This window comes from Trachypithecus francoisi, unplaced genomic scaffold (assembly GCF_009764315.1).
Source record: "Trachypithecus francoisi isolate TF-2019V2 unplaced genomic scaffold, Tfra_2.0 Lachesis_group7, whole genome shotgun sequence".
Taxonomy (NCBI): domain Eukaryota; kingdom Metazoa; phylum Chordata; class Mammalia; order Primates; family Cercopithecidae; genus Trachypithecus; species Trachypithecus francoisi.
Genome location: NW_022681472.1, coordinates 83,171,703 through 83,196,476, shown reverse-complemented (window position 1 = coordinate 83,196,476; position 24,774 = coordinate 83,171,703). Strand labels below are relative to the sequence as shown.

Sequence of the window (24,774 nt, the reverse complement as noted above, 5' to 3'; positions counted from 1 at the left end):
ATCCTTGGTGCTCCTTGGCTTGGAGACGCATCATTCCCACCTTTACCTCCATCTTCCCAAGGCCTCCCCACTGTGTGTCTCTGTCCTCAGCACACCAGCCGGTGGCTTAGGGGCCACCCTCATCCAGAGTGACCTTATCTGAACTTGATTGCATCTGTGAAGACCCTATTTCTATGACACATAAGGTCCCATTCACAGGTTCTGGAAGTTCAAACTTCAGTGTATCTTTTGGGAGACACAATTCAGCACACTGCAGGAAGCAGCACAGGCAGGGTGAGTGTCTACTGAAGCCCTGAGCTCGGCAGCAGATGGCGGCTTCAGGAAGGAAGGAAGCCAGTGTGTCTGGAGCCCAGTGAGGAAAAGGGATAGTGGGTGGCAGTCAGATCATACGGACCCAGGAGATGCTGAAGAGCAACGGGGGAATCCGCCAGTTTTTAACTCTGAGATAGACACACTTTTTCCAGCTCATGCTGTTTGCCTCAAAGAGGTCAGCATCCTGGCACAGAGTTGTGGCCACCCAGCCTCTTCATAGTCTGATGCACCACACCTGTGACTGGCCTGCCACTCCAGAGCACCAGAGGTGAGGCAAAAATAGCTTATGGTGTTGACAGCTCTCTGCTCTGGGAAACCAGAGGCTAAAGGTGTCCCATTTACTGCACAGTTGCTGCCTGAGTGCATCCTGATGGGCAGCAGGGGAAACCAGAAAGGGCACTTCTCTGCAACAAAACAAAAAAAAAAAAAAAAAGGAAACCTTGGACATATATATGTATATCAAAAGGTTTGTGCTTGAAGTCAAGATTTGTTTTCTGTGCAGACTGCCTTTGGTATATCTTTGGTATAAAGGAGTCCGATCATTTGTTTTACAAATACTTACGGAGTGCCTACCATGTCACAAATATTTTTCTTGGAAAGAGATAAGACAAAACTCCCTGCCTTCCTGAAGTTTCTATTCCAGGGGAGTAGGAGAAACTAATAAATCAACTCAGACAATTAACTGTAGGACCCATTAGGAGACACCAAGAACGATGGAGGAAAATAGAACCAGCAAAGAGCATAGTGAGCTTCATGGGATGTGGGGAAGTTTGAGTGTTAAATTTGGTGGCCAGGGAAGGCCTCATGGAAATGAAGATACCTGAGCAAAGACTGAGAAGGGATGAGGGAGTGGACAGACAGGCTAGAGAGGAAACAGCAGGTGCAGAGAACTTGAGGCAGAATTATGGCTGGAGGGTCTGAGTTATGACAAAGGGACCAGGATGCCAGGGTGAAATGAGATGGAAAGGAAGAGGACGTGATCAGAGACGTCACAGGGCTGCATCCCATGGGCCTCGCAGGCCATGGTGAGGCCTGTGGTTTTACTCCAAATTAGGTGGAACCCTTTGAGGGTTTTGAAGCAAATGGGCTTATGTGCTCTGGCTGCCGTTTCAAAGGATCACCCTGGCTGCTGTTTTGAGGACAGATTCAGAGGCAAAGGCAGAAGCTGGGAGACCCACCCAGGGGCTGTTGCAAAAATTCCAGACAGGAATGATGGTGGCTTTGACCAGGAAATGAGAGGAGGTCATAGTCTGGATACATTTGACAGATGGACTGGATAGATAGCGTTACTGCCCAGGGATTCTTCCTGCCCACTGCATCCATGCACCATGGTCAGCAGTGTCCTGCCGCTAGAGATGGTGCCAGAGTCAGCCCCCATCTCTGCCAAGAGAACTAGGCAGCCGCTTGGGCTGGTCTCCAGGTCCGTTGCCAGCGAGGGGCTACTGAACCATGCACAGGTAGCCAAGAGCACAATCCCACATGAGACCGCAAATTTGTTACCACCCAAGGGGTTATTCCTGTCCACTCCATAAAGAAAGACCATGGCATTGTAGTAGAGAAAGAATTTAATAGACATGAGGCCAGCCATGCCACTTGGGAGATGGAGTTCATACTCATATCATCTTGTTCAAAGCTCATAGGTTAGCGATTTTTCAAAGGCAGTTTGGGGGAAGGGGTGGGGGTGGACAGGTAACAGGTGCTTGCTGCTGATTGGTTGGGGCAGAGAGGAAATGGTAATAGGTTGAAGCTGTCTTCCTGTGGGGCTGAATTGCTTCTGGGTGGAGCCATCAGATCCAGGTGGAGCCACGGGAGTCAAATATGCAAAAAACCTGGAAAGATATCTCAAAAGGCCAATCTATAACAGTAGTGTTATATTGGGAAAGTTGCATATCTTATAAACTCTGGAATAATGTCTGCACCTTAGTAGGATTCAGGCTCTTCTCCCCACACCCTGATGGTCCCCTATTAGCTTTACAAAAGTGGTTGAGTTTTGGGCAAGGCTTATTATCATTTAAACCGTAGCCTAAATATTTTCCAAAGTTAGCTTGACCCAATAGCCCAGGAATAATTAAGGGAAAGGCAAGATGGAGGTTGGGTTAGCTTAGCTTACTGTTGTAATTTTCTCACTGATAAACCTTTTGAAAATTTTTTGCAAATAATTTTCTCACTGATATACTTTTTGCGAAGGTGGTTTCAATAGGATGGATGAGAGAGGGGATGACCAACTGAAGTTCCTCATCTAAGCCAAAGCCTTCCCGATCTCAAGGGCTTTGTCAGAACGTCTTTTCCATCCTCCCTGCAGCAGGCTTCTTTAGGTCTGGGCTTGACTGTCACCTCCCCAGAGAGGGCTTTGCTGGACCCCAGTTCAAGTGTGGTCCCCTGTAATTCTCATTCCCGTCCATGTGGATGTTGTACTTAAACACAAGTTAGTGGCCTGCTTACGTTTTGTCTGTTGGCTTGATTTGGGTCTGTGCCCCCAACTGGATGCATCAAGCTCCATGAGAGCAGAGACCTGGTTTCTCTTGTGCAATGCCACATCCCCAGAACCAAGCTCAGGGCCACTCAGAGGAGGTGCCCACATGATATTTAAATGAGTGCATATTTACATTAGTATATAAAATATCTAACAAGTCATTTGTTTCAGCAAGGAGGGAAGGAAGGGAGGGAGGAATGGAGGGAGGGAAGAAGGAAAGATGGAAGAAAGAAGGAAGAAAGGGAGGGAGGGAGGGAGGGAGGGAAGTAGAATTCATGGAATTTGCAAACTCAGCATTTAAACCCAGGTTTGCTTACTCAAATCTCACTCACTTTCTACTTCCCTCCTCCACCCCACACAGCCATCAATCAATGAACAAATCCACCCAGAGGCTGGCTGGGGAAACTGAGTGCTTAAAATGCTTACAATGTAACTGAGGATGCTAAACTAAGATGTACATAATACAACAGTGACCATGATAAAAAAAAAATTCATTAGCAAATTTTGTTGTAGAAGACTATTTAATTATAAGGAAAGATGTTTATGACACAGCTTTAAAAGAACGTTTTAGAAAACAGCATGTAAAATATAATCTCCTTCCTAAAAATATATGTACATAGGAAACGTACTAGAAGATTTTACATCAAATTGTGAGCTGGGTATATTTGACTGGGGTGATTACTTGTAATAATTTGGCTATTTTGTTTATTTAAATTTTCTGTTGTGATTCGGTATCACTCTTGGAGCAATACAAAAGTAATTAAAATTATATTTCTGCATACATATAAGTCTACAGTGAGCTGCAAGGTCAGCAGTGATTCCCATAGAAGGGGCAGGCCAGTGGTCAGGCAAGGCTTCCAGAAGGAGGGAAGGTGTGGACAGAGGTGGAGCACACGGGTGAGAGGACATTTCCTGCTGCCGTTTTCCCACAGTGACGCTGGGTGGTGGCCCCGGACTCCTCTTGGGTGTTCTGCCTCTTCAAGCCTCTGAGGGAGAAATGCAACTTGTTGGCTGGGTCCCTGAGAGGACTCTCCTGCCTGGCTTTGACCTAGAGGTCTCTTGGCCTCCACTGCCTTTATTCCAAAACACCCCTGCAAACATCCTTCCTCGGAAGACCCAGGAGAAGCTCACCATTCCATATCAACTAGGGATGTGTGAAAACGTGACCCACATGTCGCCATATGCAATGACGCGGAGAACAGGAGTCAGAGTGAGAGGGCCGGGTGGGAGACCCACTCTCCACTGCTTAGCTAGGCGACCCTGGGGGAGTCACTTCATTCGGAGCATTAATTGTTTGTAAAATGGGGTAATGAAACTCTCACAGGACTGTAGTAAGGGCAAAGGAAGATAACTTTCGTGAAATTAATGGGAAAAGGCCAGAAAAGCTGCTTTCTAGACAGTAACTCACGCACAAATGTTAGCAAACAATGATCCCATGGAAATTCAGTGCAGGACTCACTCTCGCTGGTAACAGTGAAGGAGAGCACAAAAGTCCCTGTCCACAGGGGCCAGGATCCCTGGGGGTCCCAAGGTCTGGGCAGAAGGCACTAGGGATGCGCCCAGCAGGGCCTTAGTTACTGCAAGCTTGCTCAGCATGGAGGAAACCTCTGCAGAGGAGGGGTGGACTGATGAAGGGGAGCAGCAGAAGACAATTTCACACCGAGTGCTTACAGAGTGCCGGGAACCGTATTATCTCTAATAATAAGACCCTGCCAGGTAGTTATCATCTTCATCATTTTAAAAATGAGTAAAGTGAGGCACAGAGTGTTATGTAACCTGTGCAAGGTCACACAGCTAGAACATGGCCTCAGTACCTTCATTCTACGCACACTAATCTCCATCCCCAGGGCTGAGGGGCTATAACCGGATGGTGAGGTTTAGTCTTAGCCCTGATGGTGAGGTGGGGAGGGGACAAGGGTGACTTGAAAAGCTCTCTGTTCCCCTTGGCAGCTATCTTTCCACTCTCACCCCCTCCTGCACCCCTCTGCCAGGCCTGTTGACCACAGAGGCACCATCCCGTCTGCTCAGCCTAGAAGTTCAGAATCTCCCGTGGTTTCTGAAGCCTCCAACACTGTTCTTTGTGACACTCTAAATACAGCAGCTTCTCCTCCTGGGGATGAGAGAGGGTCAGCCAGAGCCCTGGGCCTCTGTTCCCAATCCCTGAGCCCAACTCTGTTCCCAAGGCTGCATACTACAAATCCAGCCCCTTATTGGAAGGACATGGTGGGAAGGGGGGAAGGCAAAGAGGAGAGGGCACACAGGAATTGCTCCTAGGAAGGGAGGTCCTGAGGTCCAGAGAGGGGAACAACTTCAGGCCTGGCTCATGGAGACGTGTCCAGCCTTAGAGGGAGCAGGATCAAGCAGAGTTCCAGGTGCCGGGTGGGGCAGAAAAGGAGGGTGGTCCCAGAGCCCCATCTAAGCCCCTGCAGGAAATCTCTGAGGAGGAGCTGGCTGGGGCCAGGCTGGGGTGCAAAATGCCTGTCCACTGGCTGTGGGGCAGGAGAGGGCAGAAACTAAGAGGGGAGTTCTTGTCTGAAGCTCATTCCTACGCTGATGACCCAGAGTGCAGCTAGGAAGTATGGACTCTGAAGCTGGACCGCCTGGGTTGGAACCCTGGCTCTGTTACTTAATAGATTCTCAGGTAAATGAGTTAAACCTCTCCATGCCTTAGTTTCTCCATGTTTACAAGGAATGATAATCTCACCTGCCTCAGTGTTGATAAGAGAAAGGAAATGAGTCTGTGTGGTTGAAATTTTCACAGGGAGCCCGGGGTGCGGTCAAATCCAGCGACCGGCACACCTTTTCTGTAAAGGACCAGAGGGTCAGTCTTTTAGGCTTTGCTAGCCAGATGGTCTCTGTTGAATATTCTTTTTGTATTCTTCAACCCTTTAGAGACATAAAAATTGTTCTTAACTCAGAGTTCTTACAAGCACAGAACACTGACCAGATTTAGCCCAAAGGCTGTAGTGTGTGTTTGTTTGTTTGTTTTGAGAGGGAGTCTCACTCTGTGGCCCAGGCTGGAGTTCAGTGGTGTGATCTCAGCTCCCTGCAACCTCCACCTCCTAGGTTCAAGCAATTCTCTTGCCTCAGCCTTCCAAGTAGGTGGGATTACAGGTGTGTGCTACCATGTCTGGCTAAGTTTTGTATTTTTAGTAGAGACGGGGTTTCACCATGTTGGCCAGGCTGGTCTCGAACTTTCTACCTCAAGTAATCCACCCGCCTCGGCCTCCCAAAGTTCTGGGATTACAGGCATGAGCCACCGTGCCAGGCAAAGGCTATAGTTTAAGGACCCCTGATCTAGACTAACGGTGACCCTAGAGTTGCAGGTGTGGTTAGAGGCAGGCATGTTGGCTGGCTTCAGTTGGAAGCAGTTTCTAGGCCAGCCTGGTGAGGCAGAGGAAACATGGCAAGACTGGGGGCCTGCGTGGGGTGGAGCACAGCCTGCTGTGAGCTCTCCTGCTGAGCCCTGGACCCACCTGCTGCCATCATTCCCATCGCAGTTTAAGAAGCACCTGAGACTGGAGCCTCTGAGGACAATGATAATGGACAGTGTGCCATTCCGAAGGGATGACCCCCCCCATACATCCTCTCATAAACATTTACAAGTTGTTTACTATAGGCTAAGCACTGGCCTAAGCCATGAACAAGGCAAAGGGTCCCGGGCTTGACCCCTGGAGGTCTCAGCTGGCAGGTTGCACCTTTGACAGCCCCAAGTTGGGTCTTCATCCTGAGTCTCAAGATGCACTAGCCTCAGTGAACTCCTCAGCCTCCAAGCGTTCCTGGGGTGATCCTCTTGGTGGGGCTTGTGAATCTGGAGCCCATTATTCTGTCCTTCTGGAGAGAAAGAGAAAAAAAAAATCCACTGACTATAAAATGGTAGCAGGATGGTAGCCCACCCACCTTGCTCAGCTGGTACAGGGGACAGGGCATCCTTCTAATGAGGACCTTAGAGCATCTGACACATGTTCACTCATTCCAGGAAGCTCTCCTTCACCACTCTAGACACCAAGGTCTCGAGAGGCTCCTAACTGTGGGCCCTGCCCATCAAAGAGAATGACAACATAGAGTGAACGTTGCCATTTTACAGGGAAACTGAGTTTGAATAAAACTAACTAAGGTGTCTAAGATCATGCCATTCACCATGATGGAAAAGTAAATCAGAATCTTATGTACCCTGTGCCCCACAAACACAGTGGACTCCTTCCTGTACCCCACCAGCATTCTATTCTATAATATTACAAAGCACAGTTGCACCTGGTTGGTTTTCTTTTTTATCTTAACTCATGTCCTCTGTGCCCTAAGCCTACTTGTTGCAGGACCCATGGTTAATCCCTAATGAATATACCAGCAATTGACAGGTGGGTTGAGTTTCTTTTTACATAGAACTGAAAGTAACACCATCTTACATGTGAGATCTGGAGGGCACAAAGAAGCCAGTTCTGACCATGCCGAAAGAGTGTGGTGGAATTGGAGTGGAAAAGAAAAGCCTCCATAAATATCTTAGAAAGGGTATCAAGAATGCGTACCTCAAGCTGGTTCCTTGTTTTCAACTGTGACTGACTGCAACACTAACAAGGGAAAATGAAATCCGTGATCATCCTCAAACAGGGTCACCCTGACATTCAGAGCAGAAACCACAAAGTCTTGCTGTAAAGAGGCAGACAGTATATATTTTAGGCTTGGCAGGGCATAGGTCTGCCTCACGATTCCACTCCCCGACTATAGCAGGAAAGCAGCCACTGATAATAGGTAAAGAAATGGACATCCCTATGTTCCAATAAAACTTTATTTACAAAAACAGGCTGTGGGTCATAGTGTGCCAATTCCTGGTCGAGTACAGACAATGGCAATGTGACCACTTAATGAGATTCTATCATGTGCCAGGAACTCTACATCTTTTAATCTCCTTTCTAAGGCAGGTATTTGCTGAGTGCTCACTTCAGGCCAGGCACTGTTCTAGAAGCTGGGCTTCAGTACAGAAAAAGACAAAACCCTGCTCCCTCAAGCTTACATGGTGGAGAACCCTGCCAACACCCCACCCCCACCCCAGGAAAAAGCATCACCTCCACTTTTCAGAAAAAGGTACGAATCCTAGAACTTGTAAGGGGCACAGCTGGGATTCCAGCCCAGATTCCAAATCTCAGTTCTTTTCAGGATGCCATACCATCTCTCAAAGCAGAATCAGGACCCTCAATTTCAGCTCAGAGGCTGCATCTCATTTTCAGCCAAGTCAAACTGCGGCTGCAATCTTTTACGCAACAGCAACCCAAGTTTTAATGCCCAAAGCAAGAAAAGATGCAGTGGAAGCTGTCCAGCCTCAGATAAATCTAATAAAAGCGCTCTCCGGGGCAGGCCATGCAGGGCTGGTCCCATCCACATCTGGAACCAAGAGATGCAAAAGACGCAATGGATTTAAACTCTACCTGTCCACCAACAGTCCCATAGACTGAGAGGTCTGGGGGAGGCTCTGGAGCAGGAAGGTGGAGCTGACAAACACAGCTCTGCTGTTTTGAGGCTGGGTATGGGCATGGCAGTGGTTCAGAGTCTCCCTGCTATCCTTTTTCTTATGGTTTTACATGGCTTGGACCCTGAAATAAAAGAGCACTCTGTGAAAGGGAATGAAGACAGGCAGGAATGGAGAGTAGAAGAAAAAACCTTTCTTGAGTGCCCACTAGGTATCAAGCATGTTAACATTTTACCCACACACGATGGGCAGGTATTCGTCATTGCACCTGTTTCATGGACCAAGGATGAGCACAAAATGTTTTTGTAATGGGCCAAGTAGTAAATATTTTGGTTTTGTGGGCCATCCTATCTCTGTTGAAACTACTCAACTGTGCCATCATTGAGTGAAAGCTCTGCATGCACCAACTATAGTTTGTGTAGTTAATACATAAATGAATGAGCATAGTTGTGTGCCAATAAAACTTTATTTATAAATGCTAATGTTAGATTTTCCTATAATTTTCATGCTATAAAATTATACTTCCTGTGATTTTTTAAACATGTAAAAATGTAAATGTTTCTATTTGCATTTAATTTACATTTACATTGAAAAATGTAACATTTTCTATGTAAAAACCATTTTAAAATGTAGCAACCATCTAAGGATGGTTAGTGTGCAAGCTGTACAAAAACAGGCAGTAGACTGGATTTAACTTGTGGATCATTGTTTGCTGACCCCTGTGTTAGAAGAATTCACAGCTGTCATTTAGGTGACCTGGCAACCTGATGCAGAGCCTGGGTTTGCAGGTGCATATGCCATGCTGCTGATGTGGCATTAGGAGGGGTGGTGAGGGCTATAGCAAAAACCTATCCATTTTGACAACTTCAAGTAGAACAGTAAAGGCTTTTATCCATTCAATCATTCAATCATTTATTCATTGGTTCCTCAAAATGTGCAGAGCTGGCAGGGCATAGTGGCTCACACCTGTAATCCCAGCACTTTGGGAGGCCAAGGCGGGCAGATCACCTGAGGTCAGGAGTTTGAGACCACCTTGGTTAACATGGTGAAATCCCGTCCCTACTAAAAATACAAAAATTAACTGGGCATGGTGGTGCGCGACTGTAATCCCAGTTACTTAGGAGGCTGAGGCAGGAGAATCACTTGAACCTGGGAGGCAGAGGTTGCAGTGAGCCGAGACGACGCCGTAGCACTCCAGCCTGGGTTACAGGGCTAGACTCCGTCTCAAAAAAAGAAAAAAGTGTGCAGAGCCCTGAGGCAGGTGATATTCATGCCAAAGGCCTCCTTCAAGCTGTACAACAACTGTTTTTTTTTTTGAGTTGAAGTCTTGCTCTTGTCCCACAGTCTGGAGTTCAATGGCACGATCTCAGCTCACTGCAACCTCCGCCTGCTGGATTCAAGCGATTCTCCTGTCTCAGCCTCTGGAGTAGCTGGGATTACAGGCGCCTGCCACCATGTCTGGCTAATTTTTGTATTTTTAGTAGAGATGGAGTTTCATCATGTTGGCCAGGCTGGTCTTGAACTCCTGACCTCAGGTGATCCACCCGCCTTGGCCTCCCAAAGTGCTGGGATTACAGGCATGAGCCACTGTGCCTGGCCAAGCCTTACAGAAACTCTTAAGAGGGCTGGTTATTTACAATGCTTATCCCCATTTATTGATGGGAGAACAGAAGTGTGGAGAGAAGCCCAAGCTCTTTCCATGATCCAAGCTGCTTAGGCATTGTGAGGGCAGAATCTTTTCCTTAAGGAACATGGCAGCAAATAACCAAAACAGAAAAAAAAAAAAAAAAAAAAAAAAAGAAAAGATCAAAAAAGAAAGAGAGATCTTAAAGTTGCATACAAGTATTATTCCAGATGTGGCAGTTGGAAAAGCTTGGTGGAAGAGGCATCTGGACAGGATAGGAGAGGGCAGAATTTCAGCCACAGGAGGTGGGGGCACCGCGGGCAGCAAGAAACAGAAAGAACAGAAAAAATAAAGCCTCAGAGAGCAGGAGGGAAGACTGAGTAGATGGCAGGAGATCTCTTGGCTGTGCAAAAGTTATTAGGTTGCGATCTGCAATTACTTTTGCACCAACCTAATAGTATGGACACTATTATGGAGGTGGGCTGGATCAGTCAGAGGAAGGCCTGAGGCCCCTGCCCAGGGGAGGGGAAGGGAAGAGCTTCAGGGAGCTGGAGACACCTGGGCCATCTGTCTGATGTGACAATTAAGCAAAGGTTGGTGTGTTGTTAGTACAAGACTAGAGAGTTTCAGAAGGTGCTGGAAGGGGAGATGGAAAAGGAGATAGAGAAAAATAAATGAGACATGGCAGGGGGACTTGCTGACAGCTGGAAATTCTGAGCTTAAGGGTTCTTTGCAGCTTCCTAGCCCCTGCACTGGGAGGGTCAGCTGGGTCCGCCGGTGGGATGGAGGGGTAGGTGTCACCACCAGGCCCAAAGCTTGCACACGGCCCAGGGAACAAGGGGAGAGCTCAGTCCAGTTGTTGACCTGGTGGGCTTCAGCTTTCTCAAACTCCTCTCATATTCCCACCCTCACAACCTTATGAGGACAGCTCTCAGCAACCCCACAGGACAACGGGGACACTGAGACCCACAGGCCACAAAGCCTGGAATGGAGACATACCCTGAGTTTTCCTATGACTGCTAATGATGCCAGCTGGCACCTGTGGGTGCCAGGCACAGGGCTAAGCTTTTACCATCCTCACAACTTTACAAAAATTTATTACTTATTATTAATGTATGTATATATAAATGAAATACTGTATATTATCCTGATATGTAACTTTAAAGGTAGAGCAGTTGTTCCGTCCCACACTGAGTATGCAGCCAGGATTGAACCCAGCTGTTTTCTTTGTCACCTTACCGCCCTTTCATGTATTCCTCTAGAGTCTAGGCAGCACCTCTGGAGAACAGACAGTTATCAAGAATGAAGAAGAAGGGAAAAGCAGCTGTCTTGGGGACACTGGAGCCCCATTATGTCCCCAGATGAGAATGTAAAGGACATTTTGGGGGAGCGGCGGGTGAGCCAGGGTGCTGTGTGATGCAGGCGCTGGAGGATGATTCTGAATAAAGGTCAGGCTTCTCCAGTGTGAGAAAGCCAGCCGGAGAGGAGTGATTCCCTCACCCACAGCAGCACAGGCTTAGCCAACAGCCAGGACCAGTGCCGGACTTGGCCCAGAGTGCAGGTTGTATAATCCTCTCAGCCCTGCCGGTCACTGCAGAGCACCAGGGCAACCTTGGGACAGGAAAAACAAACTCATGGATGCCTGCCAGGCCGGGACAATCTGAGGAGTAAACAGGAGTGATCGCGCTCCAGGGACCTAACACTCCTCCCTGTCCTGCTGGACTAATAATAATCACAGTAACTAACATTTAAGGAGCACTCACATGCCAGGCACGTGTGCTCAGAGTTTTAGACACATTCTTCCTTTAATCCTCCAGGAAAGTCTGTGGGAAAGGTGAAAAAATTATTCCCATTTTACAGAGGAGGATCAGGAACTGACCTGGGATCATCGAGCTATTTAAGTAGAGGAGCTGGAATAGAAACCCGGCAACTTGACCCCACAAGCTGCACCCATGACTTCCATGACACAGGGAGGCCGCTGGGCATGTGGCAATAGAAAAAAACATATATATATACATATATACATGTGTGTGTGTGTGTGTGTGTGTGTGTGTGTGTGTGTGTATATATATATATATATTTAGGAGCCTAGATTATGTGGAATCAGATCTTAGCTCCACTGCTGCTCGCTGGATGATCTTGGCTTAACTACACTCAGCAACTGTTGTCTCGGTGGTATAGTGGGGACCCCAGGTCCTAGGGTGGTAATGAGCATGGGGGTGACATTAATGGGCAAAGTGTCTACCAGTAGTTCCTTCATAACTGGTGTCTGATCTCATGGGACTCACAGCCCCTGCTACCTCCCAGAATATGACGTGGGTCCTCCCTGAACCTCTGACTTCTCCTCAGCTCCCCATCCTCCTGGGCTGCACTCTCTGTTTGGTGAACTCGCAAAGAGGATTCCAAAGCCCAACAAGAGACCGATGGCTCCGTAAGAAATACATTCTCTGATGACTCAGCCCCCCATCAAAGTCAGGCTTTAACTTTTCTCTTCCCTTAATTGCCAATTCATTATACTCCATCCATGGAACAACAAGGGAAATGTGAAAGGTGGGCAATTCGACTGCATCAACATGTCTGCTCTCTGGAAGTCTGGACACATAGTCTTTTCAGAAAAGAAACAGAAACCGTAAGTTCACCAAAGGCAGGTAAAGACAGTCTTCTGTGGAGTTACCCAAACCTATTTGAAAGTAAAACCTCCAGTCAGGCCCTCCTTGGAGGTAATGAATTCCATAAATATAGAAAACTGCTGGCCCTGGGAAAGACTTTTTTCTTTATCTGCAAAATATCTCCCTACTACTCCATAAGCATCCAGGTCCCTGTCCCATAGATGGAGTGAGGTGGAGGGGAAGGCCCATGCATAGAACTGAATTCAACATAATTGGTTTTCTCTGCAATCTTTTGAAATAAAATCCTAGGATTTTGTTATATGCATTTTAAAAGCATTATTCTGAAAAGGTGTCTGTAGCTTCTCTAGTCTGCCAAAAGGGTTTATGGTACAAAAAAATGTTCCAAGCATTTCTGGTCTTAGTGGTTGAGGCCCTAGCGAACTCACATGTTCCTTACTCTTCATGAAATCATTCTCTAATGGTTTCTAATAGGCTTATAGATAGGATCCTGCTGTTTTCCCCTTTCAGCTTCCCTGTGGAAATCCTCCTGGTTTGTCTGCAAATATGTGTAATAGAGAGAGAGGGAGAAACAAAGAAAGAACGATTTTCTTCTAATCTCGACATACTTTTCCAATTATGACCTCCCCACCCTGCTCTGCATAATTGTGTGTTTAATCATCTGTACATCCTCATGGCCTGCAAAGTCCAGAAGGGCAGGGGTAATGTTGAATCTTTGCGTCCCAGTTATAGACTGAACATTTGTGTCCTCCCAAAATTCATACGCTGAAATTCTAACCTCCAGGGGAATGGTATTGGGAGGTGGGGCCTTTAGGGGGGTGATGGTCTCGACAGTGGAGTCCTCCTCATGATTGGGATTGGCACCATTATAAAAGCGACCTCAGAGAGCTCTCCTGCCCTTTCTTTCACATGAGGACACTGCAAAAAAGCAATCATTTATGAATGAGGAAATGGTCCTTCACCAAACACAGAATCTGTCAGTACCTTGATCTTGGACTTCCAAGCCTCCAGAACTGAGAGAAGTTAACTTAGTCTTACAGTCTTCTGTTGTAGCAGCCAAAATGGACTAAGACAGTAGGTCTCTGATCAGATCAGTTTTGGCTGAGTGCTTGAAGGGGAGGGGTCTTACCGCGTATAGCTTGTCTTGTTTCCAAGGGTAAATTTCCCTCCCTCCAGCAAACCTCAAGCTATTTTCCCTTGGTGATATGTTTAGAGTTCTTGGCCTTTTCTTCTTATTTGGGCCACATGGAGGACAAGCTGGCACAGCACCTGCCTCCTGGGGTCAGGGCCTGGCAGTGCCTTCTTACCCACGTGGACTTTTTCCTTCTCTCCTCCTCTGAACTCACCACAGAATGAAGACTACATTCTCTCCAGAAACCGCTGGCCTACACAACTAGCAAAATCGCCTCTTGCTTGTGGGTTTACCTGGTAATCATGGCAATAAATGAAAGTTCAAGCTTTCTTGAACAGTGAGTCTATACCAGGCTGAGTACTGGACCTTTCACAGTTAATATTTTTGGAACACTCCATCCCCAAACTGCAGAGGACACATTCTTTTCAGGTGCATGTGCAACATTCGTCACAGGACACTGAGCCATAAAATAACCTCAATAATTTTCAAAGGACTGAAGTCATGCACAGCATCTTCTCTGCGGACAAAGGAAAGAAACTAGAAGTTGACAATAGTAAGTAGGTAGACAATCCCCAAATACCTGCAAATGGGGAACCTCGCTCAGTGCTTGGCACAAAGTAGCCTTTCAATAATATTAGCTCCATCTCCCAACCCCTGCACCGACATCTTTCTCCACCTCGGGTAAGACAACTCCTCTGCTGCTGCTGAAGGCGAAGGTAAACCAGCAAGGACACTGCTGAAGCCCTGAGTGTGTCTCTCACTGGCAGTCTGCACCGTGAGCTGGGACTGTGAATTAACCTTGGCCCCTGGCTGAGCCCATGGGCTTTCACCAGATCCACACTTAGACAGGAAGATTTCCACCATTCTGCCAAACAGAGCACTTACCTTGCTGAGGCGGCTGCTCATGTGTGGTGTGAGGCTTGATTTAGTAATGGATCTTGTTCGGCTTACTCAGAATATTCTCTGACAAATAACATCAAACTTGTTTTGTTTTGTTTGCAGAATTTAACTGTTACATCTTGAGGAAAAAAACCAAGTAGCTGCTGGGCACGGTGGCTTACACCCGTAATCCCAGCACTTTAGGAGGCCGAGGTGGGCAGATCACTTGAGGTCAGGAGTTCGAGACCACCCTGGACAATATGGTGAAACTCCGTCTCTACTAAAAATACAAAAATTAGCCAGGCGTGGTGGCACGTGTCTGTCATCCCAGTTACTCGGGAGGCTGAGGCAGGAGAATGCTTGAACCTGGGAGGCAGAAGGCGGAGGTTGCAGTGAGCCGAGATCTCTCCACTGCTCTCCAGCCTGGGAGACAGAGAGAGACTCCATCTCAAAAAAAAAAAAAAAAAGTAGCACATCAGGAATATCAGTGGAGTTAGAGGGTTTCCATGAGTGCAGCAACACAGAAAACCAGCAAAAATCTTGGTGAGTCAATCATTCAAAGTAAATGGCAGGAGTGGCCCTGCCATTCTTTGGGTTGGAGAATAAGGTGGGCCCTTAGTTTTACTTAAGAGTTTGCTTGAGCTTTTCAAGGCCAATAATGAGAGTGATCCATGTTTTTGATTCATTAACTAAACGGGCAGTTGTGGTGTTAATAATCTGCCATCCATAAGAGCCAGGTGGAGGGACACATCATTGCCAGACGCTAGAAATGTGTAAACAACTACAGTTTACAGACACAAAGCTGGTTGCAGCATCATTTTCCTACAAACTAGGATAATGTCACCTAGACACAAATGAGTGGAAAATTAAGATCTGAATTAAAACACATCTAAAGAGACTGATACATGACAAAACATCCTTGGAAATCAGTTCATGGAGGATTCCATGAGGGAAGGGAGTTTAAAAAGGTACGGTTACAGCCCAATTTTGTCACATCTGAGCTGTGGAATCATGGGCAAGAGGTTTCACCTCAGTTTCCTCATCTGTGAAAAGAGGGTGGCAGTGGAAGAACCTACCTCAGAGGGCTGTTGAAGACTGAGATAATGCGCAAAAATGCTCCACAAGTGCCAATCACATAACAGTGAACAATATTGAGCACTGACCGTGCAATCTAAGCAAGGACGCTGCATTATGACATTTCTGGGAAGTCGATAGGAAACTTAAAGCTCAGGAAAGCTGAGACATTTGTCCAAGGACACAGCTGTAAGTCATAGAGATGGAATTCAAACTCGGTCTAACTCTAGAACCTCAAGCAACTTCCAGTCCAATAGGAGTAATTAACAGAAACCACGCCCAACAATTCCAGGACAGCCAGCCTTGCAGCCCTGGGGACAATATGCTGGAGCCAAATGTAGCCAGGGGCCACCCTGTAGGAACAAGGAGTTAAGCTATCCCATTTGAGCTGGGTCTTGAAGGATGTTTTGGTTTTCACCAGAAAGAGGAGGTCGAAACAGCCTTATCGTTAAACCCATACTGAACAAAGTAAGATGGTATGGATTAAAAGAAATTCTGTTTACATAAAGCTGACAAGACAGCTGTTGTGGTGTGAGCTTTGGGCTCGTTGGAGCCTCTTATGAACTATTTCTGTGTCTTTGCAAACATTCTGGTTAGTATAGCGCTGTGGGTATTAGTACAGGCTCTGGTGTCTGATGGTCTAAGCTGACATAATCAGTTGTGTGACTTTGGGGAAGAGACTTAACTCTCTGGTCCTGAAGTGGGTTTTCCTTTCACATGAGGATTAGCATAGCAGCACTTTGGGCAGCTGTACTAACTGCAGAGCTCCATGTGAACACTTAGCATCAAGCCTGCTAGGAAGCTGATGCTTATGTTTCTGTCCCACTAGATGTGGCCCTGGGTCTCCCTGTGTCATCCTTTTGCCCACTGCCTAGACCCCTTCTGCCCATTGGCTGGAATACTCAAGGAACTACTAGTTCATGTCCTAAAAAAAGGAAATTCTCAAGAACCAAAGAGAAACGGGGCTTGGACTATTACTAGGGATGAGTTACTGCTGAAAACAACTTATCGACTCACAGCCAGATTCAGGGATCTGACTTCATCCCTTTTGCAAAATACATTTTGGTTAAATAACTGTGACATGATGTCATTTGAATTCTAACCATTTGACAGCTGACAAGGAAGGCAGTTTCTGTCTGGACCACAAGGATGTCTGTACTAATCTTTGTGTTTTATTGTATAAAACGGAATGGCAGATTGGAGACGTTCATACAAAGGTACCTTTGCTTTAACGTCTCCTCTTACACTTCACAAACTCTAATCTTGGGGATCTTGTATTTTGCCTGGGCTTAGCTAGGTGCTTATGTTAATCAGTCTTTAAATCAAAGATGCTAAGACATATATTTTTTCAAATTTCAACATCTCCAAAATAGGTATGTGTCCTACCACCAGTGGCATACACTAATGAGCAGTTTAATTGGAAGCACTTGTTTCTTTCTCAGTGCACATGAATTAAGTGTGAGTCATACAAATGAAGGCATCTTACATTTGAGAAAATATCGTTTGTGTGGAGAAGCATGCTAGGTTTTGGACAAAACTTGCTTTTGCTAGAAACAACAACCACATCAATATATGTTATCACTCTTAACTTATAGATGAGAAATCTGATGCCCAGAGTGTTAAGAAAAGGTTTTGCTCATGATTACCTAGTACGTAGGAGGAAGAGTTAGGGTGGGGTTCTCATTACTATTGCAGATTACATATTTACTGCAAAACAGTGTTGTAAAACAATAATTGTTTTATGTTGCATGATTTTTTTGGGTCAAGAATTTGGGATGGGCTTGGCTGGGTGGTTCTCACTTGGAGCTTCCCATGCCCTTGTGGTCAGATGTCAGCTGGGTCATGGACTTTTGAAAGTGCACAGGGCCTACATGTGCATCCAAGATGGCGGCTCTCAGGGTTTTTGGCTGATGCCGGGAGCTCAGTTGAGGCTACAGACAAGAGCACCCACCAGGGACTTCTTTGGCTTGACAGTCTCTGTGCTTTCCCTGGAATAAGTATGCTCAGAAAACCAGGCAGGAGCTGCATAAAGCAGTCACAAGCCTGCACAGACTCAAGGAAAAGTCATATATCCCATCTTTCATTGGAAAGAATATCAAGGAACAAGACCATTTTGTTTTTAAACAAATGGGAACAGATGGGAACCTCATTCTGACTGGTACCAAGACCCCATATTTGGAATGACTTGTCTGGTGCCTAGGAGCAAAGCAAGAAAAACAGAGTGTGAACTCATTATGATGAAGAGGATTTTTAAACAAATGCAAGACGGTTCATCAGGTCACATGTAGCTTCATTTTCAATGTCTTCACTTTGGAACCTCAAACACTGGTCCAGCATTGCTCCCATTGTTCAGAACATATCTAGAGCTTTCTGGGAAGTGATTTCAGGGCCAATTTAGCAGGTTCACAAGAAACATCAGGCTTAGAATTGTGTCAGCTATACCTTATTTCTAACCTAAAATGTCTTTTTGTAGTGTAACAAATATTTAGTGATCACCTGCTACAGAATGTTCTGGTTTCTGTGGATTCCTTGATGAACAAAACAATACCTCATTCTTCACTCGGCTTACATTTCGCTGGAGGATGCAAAAAATAACCAAATTTGTAATAACATCCGCAAGTCATCAGTACCACAGATGATGATAGGCAATGAGGGGCGGGGGAAACTCTTTTAAAGGGAGTGGTCAGAAAACGCCTCTCTGAGAGTTGACATCTGAACAGAGAGCCAGGCAGATGTGCAAGGAAGAGAGAGTGTTCCACAAAAGGAAAATGGTATGTCCAAAAGCCCTGAAGCCACCCTGATCTCAGATATGTCTGGCCCACAGCAAGGAGGCCAGTGTGGAAAGTAGGAAAAACAACGGAGGAAAGTGGAAGAGGAAAGGTGCACCTGGGGTTCACTGAGGACACAGAAGGCACTTAGGATTTTAATCGGAGATGAGATCCATGGGAAGATTTTGAGTGGTTTAGTCCCATGCTTTGGTTCACATTTTTAAAGGATCCCCTGGCCGCCAAGTGGGGGATGAAGGATAGAGTAGAAACAGGAAGATAGATTAGGAGTCTCCTGTAGTAAATCAGGCTAAAGGTGGTGACAACTTTGTTTGAACTGTCCTTGGTGGTGAAGGTAAGTAGGGAGTAAAAAGAGCAGATATTTTGAAGGAAGGTTCCATGGGATTTGCTAATGGACACACCTACTAGTTGATCCTTTAAACCCATGAACAAGGTATATTTCAATATATTGCTCAGTGGCTGCCCAAATTAGAGTGGGACCTCGACAGAGGTGGCAACTTGGGTGGTAGAAAATGAGAGACCCAGGCTACACCGGTTCCCTCAAACAAGCTGAGGATCTTGACCCTCACTGCATAGAAAGGGCAGAAGCTCAGGCAATAGCCCTTCCTTCTCACTCTCACTCTCTGGCAAGAAAGGTATGAGGAGAGTCAAAGAACAAACCACTAGTTGGAAAGACCCTTTCAAAAAAGGAGTTCACAGATAAGTCTAGAGCCTTCAAAGGACGCTGCCAGGAGACACGCGAGCCCATTTGCATGAGCAAGTTGGGTATTTCGGCCATTCAGTTGTTGACACGACTTGGTGGTCACAGCCCCTCCTTTGCAAGCCAGCGTTCTCTAAGGAGCCTTTTTTTGTCAAAAAGAAACCACTATTGTGTCTGCTTTGAGACAGATTTTAGGGGGAGTTTCATGCTCCATGAGCCTCAGTAGTAAAAGGGTCAAGGTGCTGCTTAAATACCACAAGTGGCCCAATGATGGGATCAAGATGCAAACCCAAGCCTTATAATAGTGACTACTTTTCTTTTAATTTTACTTTGACAAGCACATCTGCAGCCAATTACAATGTGTCAAGCAATGTTCTAATATTTTTATAAAATGTTTAGGCATTTAATGATCCTAACAATCCTATGAATTCAGTATCACTATTATCCTTTATTTAATAGTCAATACACAGTTACTGAGCATTTTATACATGAGAAAAGTGAGTCACAGAGAAGCTAAGTGACTTGTCTAAAGTCACGTCACAGAGTCAAGATTAGAACCCAGGAATTCTTGCTCTGGAACTTTGGCACATAGGTAACACGTTAAGCTGCTCTACACTGTGCTTTGTTGGAAATCTTTATATCTATTAGAAATAATTTCAGCTGTAAATAAGGGACAATCCGAATTAGAGTGACTTAAACAATAGGACATGTTGTACATAACAAGAAGTCTGAAGATAGCCATCTGTCTTAGGCTGATGGAACAGTTCAACAACGCTATAAAAAATCCAGACCTTTTCTATCTTTGCTCCTCCACTATCTCAGTCTATTGACTTGTCACCTCATAATTACAAGATGGCTGCTGCACATCTAGGTATCACATCCAAGATCCAGGGCGGAAGAAAGGAAAAGAGTAATAAGCTTCCTTTGCAATGGGCTTTGCCTTTTTCTTTAGAAAGAGACTCCCTCCTCAGCATACTGTTCCTAACAAGACTGGGTAACTTCCCTGCCATTACCATATCTAGTTTAAACCAGTCATGATTCATCTCACCAGGTTGGGATAAAAGTCTGACTTCCCTGAGACCTGAGGCCTCCTGCCAACCCTTTGAACATATTGACGTTCTGTACAGTGGGAGGCAATGGTTTTGAGGTAACAAGAGACAGCATCTGCCATGGGTGTTACTACCCCATGATGGGAACATTGCAGCTAGAAGGCACAAGGTTAAGATGGCATGACTGACAATATGGCAGCTCCAGAATACTAATGCAGGCCCATCTAGCTCTAAATCTCATTATTTTAAATGTAAAGTAGTACATTGCTAAGTGGAGTCGAGAACGGATGGACACACATTTGGCTTTACCAGTGAAAGTTGTAGCACCCCGAACAAGTTACTTAACCTCCCTAAAGCTCAATCTACTTATCTCTAAATTGTGGCTAGTAATGATGTGAACCAAGGGGCAGCTGTGAATGTAAAATGAAATAATATATGCAAAGACCCTGACAATACTAAGCAATGAATAATTCTTGGCTATTTTTATTATTGTTGTCACTGCTATTATTACTCATTACCCTACTAGACTTTGTAGCTACAGTGGCCTTGTACTCAGGTTAGAACACCATTTTGGGCGTCTTTGGGCAATCTGGTAATGGCAGTCAGTAGTAGGTTGGCCTGAAAGTGAGGGGAGGTGTTCCATACAATACTAACTACAGATTTAAGAATCCTCCAGCTTGTCTTGCTTGAATGTCGTGAGTCAAGGATTGATGCTTCAAAATCCAGGTCTGCAGATCTACAAGGCACAATAGTTTAGTTTTAGCACTGGTTCTGTTACTAGTAAAATGCTGTTTGGTCAGAAGTATCTCATTTTTCGTTTTGGGACCTTTGTGTTTTCATCTGTATGGTGAAGTGGTTTTTCCATTATTGGTATTCAGTGGGTAGTGGACACTAATTGAGCAACTATTATACTCACAGTGCCATGGAAGCCATAGAGGAGCAGTGATAGGGGATGTGGATCTCACACTCATAAAGTTTAGAGGCTTAGGAATCTTCAGTTCAGTGATTACATTTAATAACATTAGCCAGAAGGCAAGGCTAATAACCCCTGACCCAAAGATTTATTCTGCTATTCTGCAGGTTAATCATGTTAGTGACATTGTAACAAAAAATCTCTGAATAAATACAAAAAACATATAGCTATGGCAGTTTCCCAAGGAGCTAAACATAGTCTTACCATGTGATCCAATAATTGTGCTCCTTGGTGTCTACCCAAATGAGGAGGGTTCCTGTTCCCACAAAAACCTATGTAGCAATGTCTGTAGCACCTTTATTTGTAGTTGCCAAAAATTGGAGGCAACTAAGATGTCCTTCAGTAAGTGAATAGATAAACAATCGTAGTATGTCAAAATCCCAGCAAGTTATTTTGTAGATATCTACAAGCTGATTCTTTTAGAGCAAGGCAGAAGACCCAGAATAGCTGACACAGTACTGCAGGACAAGAACACACAAGCTGGAAGACTGACACTACCCAACTCCAGTACTTCCTATAAAGCTACGCTCATCAAGATGGCGTGGTATTGGCAAAAGAATAAACAAGCAGATCAATGGAACAGAACACAGAACCTGGAAACAGACCCACATATATATAGTCAATTGACCTTTGACAAAGGAGCAAAGAGACTACAACGAGGAAAGATATTTTTTTTTCAACAAATGGTGCCGAAACAATGGACATTCATTTGCAAAAAAAGAATCTAAACATAGACCTTAAATCCTTCACAAAAATTACCTCAACATGCATCATAGACCTAAAAGTAAATTAAAAACGATAAAACTCTCAGAAGATAACAAAGGAGAGAATCCTAGATAACCTTGAGTACGGCAATAACTTTTTAGATACAACACCGAAGGCACAATCTATGAAAAAACTAAATGATGAGTTGGACTCCATTAAAATTAAACATTTCTGATATGCAAAGACACTATAAAGAGAATGAAAAGACAAGCCATTGACTGGGAGAAAATATTTGCACAAGACATGTCACTTAAAGGAATGTTATACCAAGTGTACAAAGAACTCTTAAAACTCAAGAATAGGGAAATGAGCAACTCAATTAAAACATGAGCAAAAGACCTGAGCAGGCATCTCATCAAAGAAGGCGTACAGACGGCAAATAAACATATGTCATCAGGGAAATGCAAATTGAAACAACAATTAGATACGGCTACACACCTATTAGAATGCTGAAATCCAAAACATGAATACCAGATTCTGGTGGAGGATTTGCAGCAACAGGGACTCTCATTGTTGGTGGGAATGCAAAATGATATAGCCACTTTGGAAGACAATTCAGCAGTTTCCTACAAAACAAAACATATTCTTACCATAAGATCTAGCAACAGAATGCCTTGATATTTACCCAAATAAGTTGAAAACTTACATCCACACAGAAACCTACACACAAATGTTTATAGCAGCTCTATGCATAATTGCCAAAAACCTGGAAGCAACCAAGAGGCCTTTCAGTAGGTGACAGGGTAAATAAACTGTGGTACATCCAGACAAAGAAATATTATTCAGCACTAAAAACGAATGAGGTGTTAAGCTATGAAAAGACATGGAGGGACCTTAAATGCATATTACTAAGTGAAAGAATCAGTCTGAAAAGGCCACGTCCTTGGGAGGCCAAGGCGGGCGGATCGTGAGGTCAGGAGATTGAGACCATCCTGGCTACCATGGTGAAACCCTGTCTCTACTAAAAATACAAAAAATTAGCCAGGCATGGTGATGGGCACCTGTAGTCCTAGCTACTCGGAGGCTGAGGCAGGAGAATTGTTTGAACCCAGGAGGCGGAGCTTGCAGTGAGCCAAGATCGCACCATTGCACTCCAGTCTGGGCGACAGAGCGAGACTCTGTCTCAAAAAAAAAAAAAAAAGAAAAGGCTGCATCCTGTGTGATTCCAACTGTGTGATTCTGAAAAAGACAAAACTGTGGAGATTAGTGGGTTGACAGGGGTTAGGGGGAGAGAGAGAGTAATGAGGAGAGATGGGGAAGCACAGGGGAATTTTAGGACAGTGAAACTACTTTGTATGATATTATAATGGTAGGTACATAACACTATGCATTTATCAAAACCTACAGAACTATACAACATGAAGAGTGAAGCCCAATGTAAACTATGGACTCCAGTAACTCTTAGTGTATCAATATTGGTTCATAAATTGTAACAAATGTACCATATTAATTCAAGATGAGAACAATAGGGGATATGGAGGGAGAAGAGGAGACTATATGGGAACTCTATACTTTTGACTCAATATTTTTGTAAGCCTACAACTGCTCAAATAAACAGCCTATTAATTTACATACACACAGATAGCTGAGCAACAGTCATATCCTTTGATCGAATGATTCCACTGCTGAGATCTTCTTGAAATACAGGACATAGTAGGAGGAAAACTTTATTTACAGAAGGGGAAGAAAGTCAGCAACCTGCAGTTCATCACAAACAACCACATGGATAAAAGCAAATTTCAAAATGGTAGTTGAAAAGGTTATGGAGTAACGTGGACAATGCTTGTGGAAAAATGCAAATGGAAAAAAAAATTGGAAATCACCTTAAGATAACATGTAAAAAAAAAAAAAAAAAAAAGAAAAAAAGAAAAGAAAAAACCCCAAAAACAAAACAAAACAAAAAAAGTCTAATTAGCCAAGCTTGGTGACCGGTGCCACTAGTCCCAGCTACTCGGGGGGTGCTGAGGTGGAAGAATTGCTTGAGCCCAGGACGTCGAGGCTGCAGTGAGCCATGTTTGCGCCACTGCACTGCAGTCTTCGCAACAAAGTGAGACCCTGTCAACACTTGTATAAACGGACATAAATGGGGTATAGCACACTGGTAATGATAATTGATAGTATGTTACCAGGGGCATGAAATTAGGATAACTATTTTATTCATTTTTTCAATTTCTTATAATATGTTCGATTTATCTTCTAAAAATATGTATGAGGTCTCAAATATATATATAGTCTACGAATCCTACAGTTAGGGGAAAAAAGACAAAAACCGGTAGTAAAGCCAGATGGCTAATAACAATAGCAGCACGTCCACCTCCTCTATGATCATTTCTTAGGAACTCACTACGTGGAAGCCACTGTTCTTAGTACTAAGTTCTAACTAACCTGGGCTAACCCACTCAAAGCCCAGAGCTAGATAGCATGGGGTTGCTTACAAGCAAGGAAGAAACTGACCTCTGAACCTCTGGCTTATTCAACATATACTTATTGAGAACTCAGTAGAGTCACTAGGTGCTTCAAACATGCAAAGAAAAATGAGAAATAGACATTTAGAAAACAAGGATGGGAGGTTAAGAAACTACTTACTCACTCACCCGCCTACTCAGCAAGCATTTATTTATTAATTCCTTACAAGAGGCTAGGCACTGAAGATACACATGATTAAATGTTATCTCTGGCCTTTAAGAACTACCACTCTACTCTCCTCAGAATCCTACATCTTCCCAACCTGGGACATTCCTAATCGTGGACAGGCACGCTGACCGTTTAAGAGACTTGGACCACAGGCATAAACTGAAGCCCCACCAGCAACCCTGGACGTGTGATCACCCTAAGTCAGACTTGGAAGTACAGCTCCTGGAGGGCAGGAACCATCCCCACGACCCCCCTCTGCTCATTCTAGTTCACTTGAACTGA

At 44.8% G+C, this 24,774-nt stretch overlaps 1 long non-coding RNA gene across 2 annotated transcripts in view; it reads right to left on the bottom strand.

The window, feature by feature from the left end:
• Positions 1-1,862: 1,862 nt before the first annotated feature.
• LOC117079261 overlaps positions 1,863-24,774 on the bottom strand; it is a 140,233-nt gene continuing 117,321 nt past the window's right edge. For both annotated transcript variants that reach the window (XR_004435342.1, XR_004435341.1), the window contains 2 exons: positions 22,297-22,424; positions 1,863-6,619 (listed from right to left, as the gene is read on the bottom strand). This is a non-coding gene — a long non-coding RNA (uncharacterized LOC117079261). The remainder of the gene's footprint in view (positions 6,620-22,296; positions 22,425-24,774) is intronic.